The 14,927-nt window shown below is 34.4% G+C and overlaps 1 long non-coding RNA gene across 4 annotated transcripts in view; it reads right to left on the bottom strand.

Annotated features, from left to right (window-relative positions):
• Positions 1–14,927, bottom strand: part of LOC123379189 — a 316,516-nt gene that overhangs the window by 278,411 nt on the left and 23,178 nt on the right. For all 4 annotated transcript variants that reach the window (XR_006583365.1, XR_006583363.1, XR_006583362.1 and 1 more), the window contains exon 2: positions 9,250–9,384. This is a non-coding gene — a long non-coding RNA (uncharacterized LOC123379189). The remainder of the gene's footprint in view (positions 1–9,249; positions 9,385–14,927) is intronic.

The following is a 14,927-nucleotide window of genomic DNA, read 5'->3' as shown; positions in this document are numbered from 1 at the left end:
GGTAAACATTTATTGCTTTGCCCTGGTGTTCTGAGAATCTCAGGCAGGCTCTTTCAAAATGATGTTTATGTCTACCAAGAAAAAAAAAAAACCTTGAAATTACTGTGTAGTATACCAATACCATATATCTATAGAAGGCACTCTCCAACAACCTTCTGGGAACCCATAAAGGAGTTCAAAGACATAAAGATAATACACTAAAGTCCAAGTCCAAACTCTTCTTACAAGAAATCCTTCAAACCATCATTCATTTTCCATTTTATATAATCCTAACTACCTGATAATCTGAATGTAATAATCCAGGGAAAAGTAGTAGCAAAACTTAAAGGGGAAAAATATGCTATTAAAAATAGGTTCTGTCAGTTTTGCCTACAAAATACATGCTTGATTCATCTACTTCTCTTCCCTCCTAGTGTTACGTTTTCGCCCAGACTAGCACAGTGTCTAACTGCCTAAATGCTCTCCTTCCTTCTACTTTTATTTCCATACCTACCATTCTCCACAGAGCAGCCTGAATTGTCTTTTTAAAGTACAAAAGTGATTATGTCATCCCCATGCTTCAATTACTTCAATGCTTTTTCATTGCAACTGGAGTAATACTCATCTCATGACAGCCTACAAGGTCTCTATGGTGTGTGTCATGTCCAACACTCTACCTTCCACTCTTACAACCCCAAACCTATTGATCACAGGGCTTCAACAATCTCTAAGTTCTTCAAATTCAGAAAACCTACTTCCTCCTCTTCATCTTTCCTCTGATTGGCTTCTGTCTCTGAAATGCCATCTCTCAGAGGTTAGCAACATCAGCAACTTGTCATCTTGTTAAGTTTCACCTAAAAAGTTCCTCTTGAAAGGTAATTTCTCTTACTACTTTACTCTCTGTTGGTCCAATCCCTTTCCATTTCCATTTCATTTCCTTTAAAACACTTATTACTGTGTGCAATTATCTTAATATATGTTTTTGGTTGTTTATTGTCTGTCCTTATTCAACACAATATAAAGCCACTGAGAAAAGAGACTGTCTTGCTCAGCATTTTACCCTGCCAGTCTAAAACAATGCCTAACACACCATGGATTAAATATATAATTGAAGGGATGAATCAATTGATAACCCATAGCTTCAAAACAATGAAGGATAAAGAGTAACAATGAAAACCATGTAGCACAATTTAAATAATAACATACCTGTTACAGAAAAGTATCATATCAATTCAGGCCCAGGTTTATAAATACTAACACTCCCCCAATAATTTATATTCACATTACGAGTCATTAAGAAAATTTGAGTTATATTCTGTATGTATTATAGTAGGAACACAGGTGCTCAGCGTTTGAAAAGTAAATTATCACCTCCTAAAATAACAACTAGTTCTTTTTCCTGTATTCTGTATCCACCATCTCCTCAAGCCAGAAACCTGAGAATGATCATAAATATTTTTATTTTCCTTATCTCCACATCCAACAAACATGTACCTCAGTTTACTTCCCAACTATTTCTTGAAAATGTCCCTTCCTTAATATTCTCATTACCAGTTATGATTTATGTCCTTATCATCTCTTGCCTGAACTATTACAGAAATTCCTATGATTCTAGTCTTGTAATATAAATTTAAAGTGTATAATATAAACAGAAGTATCTAACTGTAACTTAATTAAACTCAAAACACTTTGCTTAAAACATTCCAGTAGGTTCGCTTTGCTTACAGAATAAAGTTCAATGACCTTATTAGGGCATATAAAGTTTCCATGACTTGAACCTCCCAACTAGCCTACTTCTATGTTTATAGTAATGTGAAAAAAACTTATGGCTGGCCACCATGATCTTTTTATAGCTTTCTGTCTTTATCATCTATTATTTTTTCCCAGGAGGATATTCTCATATTTCTTGATCCAGTTAACTTCTACACATCTTTTCATCTTTACTGAAACCTTGCCTGATTCTCCAGTTTTGGACAAGAACTCCTTTTTTTATGGTTCTAAAACTCTTGTACATATTTCAATGTATTCAGTAGAATATTTGAGCTGTGATTATCAAAGAATCCAACTAAATATGGTTCATTCAATAGAGTTCATTATCTCTCATAAGATGATTAGCAAGATGCTTCGTCAGATTTGACTGGTGGCTTAGTGTTTCAGGTATCTTGGTCAGTTTTTCTGTAATTCTCTTTAGATGGCTGACATAATGCCAAACTGAATTTGCTTATACAAATATATTCAAAGGCAGAAAGCAAGAGCAAATAGCTGATGGATGGGTAACCAATAGAACCTGCCAATGTGACACTGACATTTTTGTTGATATGTCCATCTCTTCTATGGTTTTTGAAAGCCTTCAATAATGTATTCCTAATGTCTACCATTACGTCCATCATACAAATTAATAAGTGCTATATTGATATAAACAACATTTCTTTATCAATAAGTGCAGGCTATCTATTCATTTACCAGGGCTGTCATAACAAAATACCACAAACTACATGGATTAAAACAACAGAAATTTATTCTTTCACAGCTTGGAGGCTAGAAGTTTGGAATAAAAATGTCAACATAGCCAGCTGTAAGAATCCTTCCTTGTCTTTTATAGTTTCTGATGGTTTCAAGCAATCTTTGGCATTACTTATTTTGTAGGTCCGTCACTTTAGTCTCTGTCTCCATCTTCATATGGCTTTCTTCTCTGTGTGTCTATGTCCCTTTTTCCAAATTGCCCTCATTATAAGGACACTTCCATATTGAGTTTAAGGCCCACCCAAATCCAGTGCAACCTCATCTTAACTTGGTTTTATATACAAAAACCCTATTTATAAATAAGGTTACATTCACAGGTTCCAGGCTGACATGAAGTTGGGAGGGAGTGGGGAGGCATTATTTAACTCAAATATATCATCTATGGACCTATTTAAGGCACTTAAAGGCTGTTTAGCTGGCAGCTTCTCTATGCATCCATATATAGCTTTCCATGCTAAAACAAAACAGGAATTCTTTGATCATATGCAGAGCCATTTTCTTGCTTTGATCTAGAGTTTCTACATGAATTAAAATAATTTTGAATTTGGTAAAAGTCATGATTTGCATATTATATTTAAATAATCATCAGAACAAGACTCTATGGAGAGACAACGTTAAAAGAGCTTCAGAAGTAAGAAGCTATGTGGTTAAGTACATTGATTTATCATAAGGACACTAGTCATTTTCAGTTTAGACATATTAGCATTTATTGAGCACTTATAAATATCTGGTATGCTCCTGATCAATTCATAAATGAAGAGAAGAGAAGAAGAATGAGAGAGAAGATAGGACATATGACTGCAATACTTCCTGATTAACACTACAAAATGTTTATAAGAGTCTCCCAAGCATAAAGGAAACTTGAGGATAAGGTATCAAAAAAAAAAGAATTTTGTCTGAGAAAGAGAAATGAGAAAAGGTATACCAAGGTAAACAAATGGCATACATAAAGTCTCTGTATGCACTAGACAAAAGGAGCAAAGTCTACGCGCAGAAGAGTATGAAGAAAAAAGGGATGCTAGAAGGTGATCTCTAAAAGTTATCAGACCACGTTGAGCCATATTTGTGAACACTAACTACATAGCTATAACCAAAGTTTTTTTTTTATTCAATAAACTGGTAATGCCTGATTTTATTAATTAATTATTACTATTTTTAAAATTTTGGCCCCTGAGTGTAAATAATCTGGGCAATGGAAGCTTTGTAGAAATGGCCTCCAAAGTTCGATGTGAAAATTGTTTTGCTATCACCTGCAACAATAATTATGATCTTTGGTTTCAACTCCTTTCTCAGATTAATTTCATATTAACTTTTGCAAACAGTGCTTTTTCTTCAAAAATAGCCTGATGATAATCTATTTGCAGAAAAAGTGCTGAGCAACATTATAATAAATTTGAATTTATTTGAAATTTATTGAAATTTATTTGAAATAAATATCAAATTCCCAGACATATTTGATTCCCAATTCAAACCACAACTAGAAACATGCATGTGTGTATTTTGATACTAATGTGTGTATTTGATACTAATGCTGTTTAACTAAATCTATCTTTGATACTTAAATGAAAATAAGTAAATCTGAGAACAATGTTGTAACAAATCAAGCAAGCCTTGGATAATCAATATAGAACTGACATACTTTTGGTGAAGCAAATATGAAGAAAAAGATACCCTATCATTTAGGTTTTATTTCAAATTCTGCTACGACACCATAAAGTTTATAACTGTGCTCTATTTATTACAAAGTATGTATCCCACATCTTCTAAATATACCATAAAAGAAGTTCCACAGTGCACCTACTTTAATAAAAAGAATAGAATGTACGTACTCTATAAGCTTTCCTCTAATAATACTGAGTAAAACTGTCATTTGGTAACAAAAATGTTTTGTGCAATCAGAATAAAATAATAAAATATGTCCCATATAGCTGCTGGCAAACTAAAAGGGAAAGAACAGAGAATCAAATAATTGATTTATCTTTTGTTTTGAGTGACAGTATTTTCTCCACCTCAAAGCAACAACAACAAAATATTATTAGCTCTGGTTTAAAAGCTAAAAAGAGATGGGACTTAATTATCAGATTTAAAACTCTCCATGGATGAAGACCAAACATATAAAAAAAATGTATAGCTAGCCAGTTCAAAGGTAGAAATATAAATTACCAATTGTTACTTTCAAATTAAATTATTTTAAAGAAGGGCCTGCAGTGAACAATTTTCCCATATGCAGTCTTTCATTTCCCGCTACTCAAAAGACTTGGTTCTTCCACAATACGCACTCTGGTTTTAATTTACATTGAGTCCCTCGCCTTTGTAGCAATTTAATTGGCTGGTTGACTTGCAAGCATGGGGGGTTTTCTTGGTTTTCTCCTAGTTTACTATAAAAATATGCTTGGAATTATTCTTGAAAAGAGTATGAATGTGAAAAATAAACAGCATAGAAGAAACTGGCAGTGAATAATCAATGAGTTCCTCCCAACACAATACAAAGCAATCATCTTTCTTGTAATAGCTTGAGTTCTTCTAATACACTAAATTATCTAGAAGTTAGGAGGATTAAATTTTTTCATTCACTTTGGATGAATGTGAAACAACTGACTCATTGATGTGTTAATGTAGAAGGAGGTCCTGAGATCACAATATACCCTAGTGAAGAGCAGTCTCTAACCAGATCTGGGATAGCTTATTAAAGATTTTAAAGAGTGTATCTGGAGCCCAAAATATTATTTTGCACCCGTACACCATTTAACTTATAATTAAATTATATTTGGAGAAAATTCCTTTTTTTTTTTTTTTAATTTTGAGAGAAAGAGGCGTAGCGTGAGCACGTGCATGCACAAGAGCAGGACATGGGCAGACAGAGAGGGAAAGAGATAATCCCACGCTGTTTGCGCAAAGCCCAATGGGAGGCTTGAACCCACAACCCCTGAGATCAGGACCTGAGCCAAAACCAAGAGTGCGAGGCTTAACTGAGTCACCCAGGTTGGCTATGGAGACAATTAATTTGCAAAGTTGTGTTCTTTCATTTCAAAACCAGTATTTGATTATTTAAAATTCAGAACTGCTCTTTGGCTATGCAGCTAGTCATAACCCAGTAGAAGGGGATTTATTGCATATTGATCAATTTTACACAATTTTTACATTTTTTAAGGTGGGATAGTTATTATTGCTTCCAGTAAATAAATTTGGAATGAGATAGCAAATGAAAACAAAAGAAAAAAATACATTCAAACAGAGAGGAAAATTTGTAAAACAAAGTCCATGAATACTAATAATTTTGTGAATTTCCAACTTAGTCTAAAAACCTGAAAATGTTTTTTGGTTCAGTATCTTCTTGTAAAACATAACATAACTTTTTTCAGTCAATCAATTATTTTCTGCTAGCTTAAACAAAACAAAATAAAACAAAACTTACTCCTACTCTGGAAATACTAAGAAAATCAAAATTTAAAAATTCATTTTTAAATGTCTTCGTAATAAAAAATTTGCCCTCAAATAGTATATCACACACAACCAAGAATTATAAAAAATTTAAAATACTACGTATGTTTATAGGTTTGTCAGTCTATTAACTATTATAATCAGTTCATCAGTTGACTATAGATCACTTTTAGTAATTCTTGGTTCTAGGAATCACCTTTCATGGTCTATAGTCTGTAAGATCTAGAGTCTTAATCTTCCACCTATCTAAAGAACCTTGTTATTATGTACAATGAGATCAGATTAGGTGAGTTTTTCAGGTGTTTACACTCCTTTTCATTCCATTTCCAGTTTTGGTTCTAATAACAGCAAACTACTCCACTTTTTTTAGGTGTAGTGACCAGATACATCCTGATTCCCTCACTAGGCCCTTGTTTAGACTCTCTTAGAACAAAATTCTGTCCTTCATTTATAGACTAGATAACTTTTGCCAAGCATACAGCCTCTTTGAGCCTCAGTTTCTTTTTCTACAAAATAGGGATAACAATAATGTGTTACTTATGGGCATTATGATAAACAAATGATATAGCAGATATGAAATACATAGAATGGCGCCTGGCACTCAATAATAATAGTTATTTTAATTATTATCATATATCTTATGCTGCACATGCATGAATACTAATACTTGTATATAAAATCCATATTATATATTTATGATACATATATCATATATATATATGTATATATACACACATATACATATAGAGAGAGACTCTTAGCTCTGATTTATAGAATATTATGATTTAAACAAAATGGAAAAGAGGCTTAGGGAAAATATCACATAATCAAATATTTAAAATATCTCTGACCTACAAAAAATGTATTTCTAACAGTGAAAATATTAGAATTTACCATTGAGTTTTTTCTTCATCATCTTGTGATTGTTAAATTCTCAGATTTATACTTTTAATACAAAATCCACTTCAACTTTTTTTTTCTTGAGAGAGAGAGAAAGAGAGGGAGGGAGAGACAGAGCATGAGCTGGGGAAGGGCAGAGAGAGAGGGAGACACAGAATACAAAGCAGGCTCCAGGCTCTGAGCTGTCAGCACAGAGCCTGATGCAGGGCTCAAATCCAGAGACCACAAAATCATGACCTGAGGAGAAGTCAGATGCCCAACTCACTGGGCTACCAAGGCACCCCAAAACTGTCTTTACTTTCAAGTCTCCTCCAGAATTGTGCCTGCCATAAGAAAACTCTTTCCAAATAGTTTACACATATATAATCATATACAAATATCCTTATGATTTAAAAAAGTAGATCTACACATGAAATTAATGAAATAAGTGAATAGTTGGCATTAATGGCTCTGAGTACTCACAAAACATTTTTTATATACTTCAAAGAAGTTTTAGTCATATATTCTTGTAATTAACTCTCCAAGTGGGAATTTGGCATCTGTGAGATTAACAAAATTCATCACATCGACATCCTACTCTTCTTTATACACTGTAGATCTACTCTTGCCCCAAAGTCTTTGAATTTCCTCTTTTGTATACCAGAAACATTTTTCTCAGCTAGATCCTCACCCTCTTTCCTTGTTTAATGAAATATCACTTTTACAGTATGGCCTTCCTTTGTCATTTGATTTGAAATTTTAAGGTAATTTCCATACTCCCTAGTGATCACCCTCACAAAATTTGTATTGTTAGCACTTATCACTGACATACCAACTATTCATTTGTTCATTCATTCATTCAGTTTATGTATCTATCTTAATTTTTCTATCTTCTCTCATTAGTATAGATTATTATCTGTTTTGTTCATCACTGTATTAGTAGTGTCTAAAACAATACCTTGGCACAGTGGACTCAGTGCCTACTTGCCCCTTACACTTCTACCTCAAGCAGATAGTGTAGACCCACATTACCTTTGGGTTCTTTGACAAATCAGTTGCAGCCAAATGCTATGTTATAATACATGGAAGCTTGCTGCAAAAGTCTATAGCCTATTACTTATCACTAGTATTTTCAAACGTTATTGAACTAAGTGAATCCTTAAAGGCATAACAAAGATATATTAAATTTTTCAGAGACTAAATAATTTTCTGAACAAGTGAAACACTGGTTCATATGATAACAGAGCATAAACGAAAATCTATCAAGGTTGGATGATGATTTGTTAATGCTTTTCCAGAATTATGTTTGTCCATGAAGGCATGGTTCTAATAGCCCAGAGACTGCTAATAAAGTCCTTAATGTAAAAATGAAGGCGATCCGGAAGGCCAGATCATGAATCTGAAATATAAGTATGGTAAACTCATTTTCAAATGAATGAGCAATCAATCCTGCTTATCCTGTTGTTGATATTAAATTAAAATTTTATATACTTTCATTTTTATAAAAAATGAATAATTAACTCAGTTTGATACAAATTGTGGCAACAGAGTAGAGAGAAGAACTATATGGTAGAGAGAGTAGTTAAATTGATTCCAACATCATAAAGACAAAAGAAATAATTTCTTAGGTGATTGTCTCCATTTTAAACTAGTTTTATTAATTTTATTTAAAATCAGACCCAGGGAAAGGTATTTTGTAGAAATGTAGGTCTCATAAAGACAGAATCTGAAAAACCCAGACTCTATATTTGTCCAAATATAAAAGATATCTGTATACAATTTTCTTAAAATCTCCTAACTAAGTCCTGTAAGGTAAACAGAAACACAAATATGTTAACTCAATTTTGATTTACAGTTCTTCAAGTAACCTAGGAAAAGTTATTAGAATTAAATTAATTTCTCTGTTGCCATATGTGTTTCCCTTCTTTTAATATGCTAAAACACCATACTTATTTTAATGCGCCAAAATTAAAAGTACATATTCAGTAAAGATTTTAGCCATTTCTCAAGATCAGATGATAAATATTCCTCATACTAGTACTGCAACTATGTGGAATATCATATATCAAAATGGGGGTTTTTGAAAAACAAAAAGTTTTCAGGCAGCAGACAAGAGTTCTAACACATACAGATGAGAGGCCAAAGCAAGCACAGATTGAGAAGCAGTTATGGAATATAGCTGAGAAAACTGGTCAAAATATAGAAGAATTAGTTAAAAAGTTCAGCTCAGTATAGGAAACACCAGTACATAAGAGGAGGTTCCAAAATACAGGACCCAGAAGGAATACCATTATAAAAACTGGGCAAAGTATAAGCTAAGAATATAGAAGGAAGGTGGGAAAGAAGACATGGGTTACCTGGCTGAGAAATAAGAATACAGATAATTTCTATTCAATTAGCTATTATCTTCTTTGGGTTAATACAAACCTGGTTCCAGAATTCCTAGAAATTGGCTGGTGAAGCAGTAAATCCATCAGGACAAGACTGTATCACAATCTTCCATTTAATCCTCAGGGCATACTTAGCACAGTGCCTGCTGTATAGGTAGTGCTCAATAAATGCCTGTCGAATAAGTGACACAAACCATGGACTTGATGTCAGAGTCTATCTTACACAGCACTGCATTATTCACAGCCCCAAGCACTGTGCTTGTCACAGCTCAGTGACTATTTGCTAAAGGAATGATAGTGACAGCAGCCTTCAAATACTGTCACGAAAGATTAATTCTGCAAGATTTTCAGGGTGTCAATCTGTCCCTATCTGCTCTGAAATTATTATTTTAAGGTTTGTAAGCCCAACCTACTCTGATGGGGGGTTTTCAATTCTCAGTCTCCTTCTGTTGAAAACCTGGTTGTCAAAATATATTTATTTCTCCCTGACTTTTTAAAACTTATGCCTTATCAGTCATGCTGTTTATTAATAAAATTAAAATTTAGAGTATTTTCTTCTAGTAAATTTTATTTTCTAATCCTCCTACAATTACCATATACTTAGAGTTTCTGTATTCTAAAATTATATTCATTGCAAATAATTTCTCAAATTGGAAAGCAATACCACTTAGAAAATTAAACCTAGAGCCATATTCAAACACCTCAGCCCTATAGTCATTATTAGGGCAGTGCCACAACCTGAGGTTAAGTCAGGTACTCAATAGTCACTTTAACCAGTGAGCATCACCCTCCACTCCTCATCCTAGCATCTATTTAGCACATGTATTGTTGCTGCAGATAGCTTAAAGGTCTAGAATGTGAGCAAAAGAGAAAAATTCATTCTCAATTAAGAAAAAAATTTAAATGGATGTCCTATTGATATTGGAGCGGTAGCTTCACTTAAGTAGATGCAGCACCCCCATTTAATATGTGTTAAAAGTACATTCATTCAGTTCCCAATGAGTTCAGAATTTATTGGTAGATCTTGGAATCAAGAACTGGAAAGACTAGCAAAAATAGTGTAAATTTTTATTCTTCTAAATAAGTAAATAATGCTATAGGTGTTTGCAGTAAATTGGAAGCATACTCTCTTTCACATTAAGAAACTGATAAACAAGTATTTGCAAATGACATATCTGATAAAGGCTTAGTATCCAAATATATATATCTTACAAAACTTAACACCCCAAAAATAAATAATCCAATTTAAAAAATGTACAGAAGACAACAGACATTTTTCCAAAGAAAACATACTGATAGCCAAAAGACACATGAAAAGATGTTTATCATCACTTACCATCAGTGAAATACAAATCAAAACTATAGTGAGATATCATCTCACAAATGTCTGAGTGGCTAAAATCAACAACAGAGGAAACAACATGTGTTGGCAGGGATGTGGAGAAAAAGGAACCCTCTTGCACTGTTGGTGGGAATGCCAACTGGTCAGCCAGTTTGGAGGTTCCTCAAAAAGTTAAAAAAAAGAACCACCTTATGATTTGGCAATACCACTACCAGGTATTTAGCTAAAGAATACAAAAATACTAATTCAAAGGAACATAGGTAACCCTATGTTTATAGCAGCATTATTTACAATAGCCAAGATACAGAAGCAGCCCAAGTGTCCATCAACTGATGAATAAAGAAGAGGCAGTACATACATACAATGCAATATGATTCAGCCATAAAAAAAAGGAATCAAATTTTGTCATTTGCAACAACATGGATGGAGCTAAAGAGTATAATGCTAAGTAAAGTAAGTCAGTCAGAGAAAATCAAATACCATATGATTCCACTCATATGTAGGATTTAAGAAAGAAAACAAATAAGCCAAGGGGAAAGAAGAGAGAGAGGCAAACCAAGAATGACTCTTAACTAAAGAGAATAAACTGATGGTTACCAGAAGGGAGGGTGTATCTCTGTATCATTCTGATTTTTTCCTGTGTCAAGACCTATGAGAGATCTGACAGTGAGTTCGCAGGGCAAACTTACGGCATGTAAGTCGGCTTATGTGTGCTGTGATCATCCCCTGCAATCCTACACAAGCACTGCTTGGTGACTGTTGGACAATCACTTGTCGGGCAATACTTTCAGTGTGCAATGAAGCACAGCTGAGCCACTCTATAATAGGAAAATAAATGATTCACTAGCAAAAAAAAGCCCAGAAAATTAAAACAAAAACAAAAACAAAACAAAATTGGCAACATACTATAAGTGGTTCACAGAGAAACAATGGTGCAACATGTCACACTGATTTTAATTAGGTTGAATGGACTGAAAAGAAAATAAAAAGAGAATTTCCTTCCAACCTTCATAACAAATAGCAGTGCTTTAGGAAAAAAAAAACAACACATCGCTTAGTGGAGCGATGTGTTAAGATTTACTGCAGTTTTGTGAGGTCTTTCTAGGGCATATAATTTAAATTCTCATTCTCTCTGTCTCTCTCTCTCCCCCTCTCCCTCTGTGTGTGGCTTCCTGTCTGCCTGTTTCTATCCTTCTTTCTCTCTCAAGTAGCCAATTTGAGGTTGAAGTGCTGGGCATAGTCATGGGGGCTTGGAAGAGATAGTGCGATGTATCTGGGTATTATGGGTTGAATTCTGTCCCCCATAAAAATTCTTATATTGAAATCCTAGTCCCCAGTACCTCAAAATTGATTGTATTTAGAGATAAGGTGTTCAAAGAGATAATAAAGTTAAAAAGAGGTCATGGTGGGGGTGCTAATCTAATATGACTGGTATATCCATGCAGGAACAGGACATTTTAAGAGACGGAAGGAAAATAATGTGATGACACAGAAAGAGGATGGCCATCTACAAGCCAAAGATAGAGGTCTGCAACAAATTCTCTCTTCATGTCCCTCAATCCTACCCATACCTTGATTTCAGGTTTTTAGCTTCCAGAATTATGAGAAAATAAATTTCTGATGTTTAAACCACCCAGTTGTCATATCTCTTTATCACATCGCCAGCAAACTAATACTATGGGTTTCTACAAGATTAATTCTTTATCCATCAACAATGAGACTCTATAATTTTTCCAATGAAATGGCCTCTAATTAGAGGTCAAAGTACTAGTTTCTGATGCAGAAAGTCCTTTATATTCAGGTGCCTATACTGAGCTATTGTAGGCAATTTTGTAAGCAAGCAAGACTTGGTGATTGGCCTTCTGAATATTACGTGTACCCTGATTCTGGTTTGACACCCTTTTGGAAAAAAAATCTGGAAATTTAATCTTGCCAATAACAAAAAAGGAGCATATACCCACATCGATGACAACATTCAAACAAATCTTCTGCCTGTAGGGAAATAATCAGTAGTGGTTACTGTGGCAAATTAAAGAAGGCTGCAAATTCTTGACCACCCCTACCATCCAGAATCTGGCTCACTGAATCTGGCTCTACCTGCAGAATATGATAAAGGTGACATTATGCCACTTCCAGCCTAATCTTTAATAGGATTGATGGCTTCTGCCTCTTCCCTCTTGGAAGCCAGTCACCATGTGGGAAACCCAACCACCCTAAGACTGCCACACTGTGAGCAGCCCACCATAGCTACACAGAGTGAGAAAAGGGCCACATGGAAAAGCACGGGGTCACTAGACATGTGACAGAAGCCTTCTTAGCTCTTCCAGCCAGCACAGCCATCATCTAAGGCCAGGAAAGTGAGAAACCTCAGCTAACTACAAGAACTAAGGCCATACTCTTATGACCCCAAGTAAGCAATCCCATCGAGTGCACAGTTCTTTGAGCTATTCCAAGTGAAGTTCCTCAAACTCTGAGGCACAGGTGAGTCACTCTCATATATCTGACACTCAGACTTGGGAGTAAGATAAAACTGTTGTTGTTTCAGGGTAATAAGTTTTGGGGTAATTTATTACGCAGAAATAATGTAACCAAAACAGTCTTAAATAAGCTACAGAGGCTTGAAGATGCGTTTAGAAATATGGATTTTATACTGTGTATCCTAAAGAATGTAAATAGTTTTGTATAGAAGAAGAAAACCTTTGCTAGGTCCAATAAATGTTGACAAATTATAAACCCTAAGTAAGTGGGAATTCTTACTTTACCCAGTTTCACTCTTGAGTCTTACAGTGTTAAATATAGCTTTCAGTAGCACTTCGTTCATCTAGAAGCATTACAATTCTGCCTTCAACTTGGAAACTTCTGTAAGGGAAGTTCATTAATGAATCCCTTTGGTCATGACCACAGCCCTTTGGCCCTGGAGGGCAATTTACAGATTAGCTAATTCAACTTTCTTATTTTCCACAGTAAAAATAAGGCTCAGAGAGTTTACATGACTTATTCAATACCATAGAGCCAACATTTGACATAGGCAAGAGCTCAGATATTCTGACATCCAAAGCAGTGTACTCACACTATAGTACAATTGTTAATGTAATTCCTAAATTACTAATGATCCTTTCAGTAATTTCCATATTTTAAAAAGCCCAAGAAATTAAAAATCTGGATCTGCCAAGATATTCACCTTTGTATCACAGCACTTTATTGATATATATGTATATAAACACATGCATATATTTTTATATGCATATATATATTTCAAAGGCAAGCATACTAATTGTTCTAATAATATGGAAATTAAGTTTGTGCATACTGTATAAGTGTTACAGGATAGAATACAAACCGCAGAATATTTCTGAAAAGATTTTGATTTTATGGAGATTAGTACACCATTAATATAACAAAACCCACTCGAATCAGACATTATTGGATAGGAAAGAAATGCTCTAACGGTTTAAATTCAATCTGTAGAGGCAGTCAGTCACATGCAACCAGAAATGATGTGTTTCACTGTGTGACGCTGCCTGGAGCTTTGCCGATGTGTTCCTTACTGTGATGTGAGCCAGTGGGGACCTCTGTGCAGACATACTGAAATTGCTTCCACATTACAGTGAGCACAAAAGAACAAAAACCTTATTAAACACATATTAAGTTCATTATTGTGTAAATCCCTCCTTGGAAAATGATCATAATCCTCCATCCCCAAATATTAAGCATAACACTGATATTACAGTAAAGATAGAGATGATATCCTCCTCTTTATTTTGGCTCACCTCTGCCATTTTAATGAAGCAAACATGTAATAGCTGTGGCTGGTACTTGTGAATAGGAGAGGCTTCCAGCTAGAGGTGGAGTCAGATTCCTCTATCTGGTTAGCTACACCATCTTTCCCACAAAATCTTTTCAGACAGATCTTCACTCAAAAGGCCTTCAGTGCATGCAAGCTAATCTGGGGTTTCATGTTGCAAAGGTCTTGGATGGCAAACATTATGCTTGCGTTCTTCAGTAATTATATTTGACTGAAAACACATTTGTAACTGGCTTTGCACTCATAGTAGGAACTCCCCAGGGCCAGAGTCAACGCCTCAGTAAGGCCATTCAATTTAAATCAGGTTGGAGAGTAGCTTCCACTTATATACATCTGGGTTTTTTTTTTTTCCAATTAAATTTTTTTTTCATGGATGCAACAAAATCTTTTTTTGTCTATCTTCAGTGAGGTTATGTGGTGAATGTCATTTGATGCTATTTTTTTTTCTATTAGCTTTATTATGAATGTTTTGTATAAAACTCTCTCCAGTAAAACTTAGGACTTACTCAAACCTGGGTCAATTCTCAGAGAAAGTTTAAAATGGGAAAAGTGTAATTTTAATAACAAT

This window comes from Felis catus, chromosome A1, assembly GCF_018350175.1.
Source record: "Felis catus isolate Fca126 chromosome A1, F.catus_Fca126_mat1.0, whole genome shotgun sequence".
Taxonomy (NCBI): Eukaryota; Metazoa; Chordata; class Mammalia; order Carnivora; family Felidae; genus Felis; species Felis catus.
The sequence above is the reverse complement of the archived record's forward strand: the minus strand, read 5'-3'. Positions and strand labels throughout refer to the sequence as shown.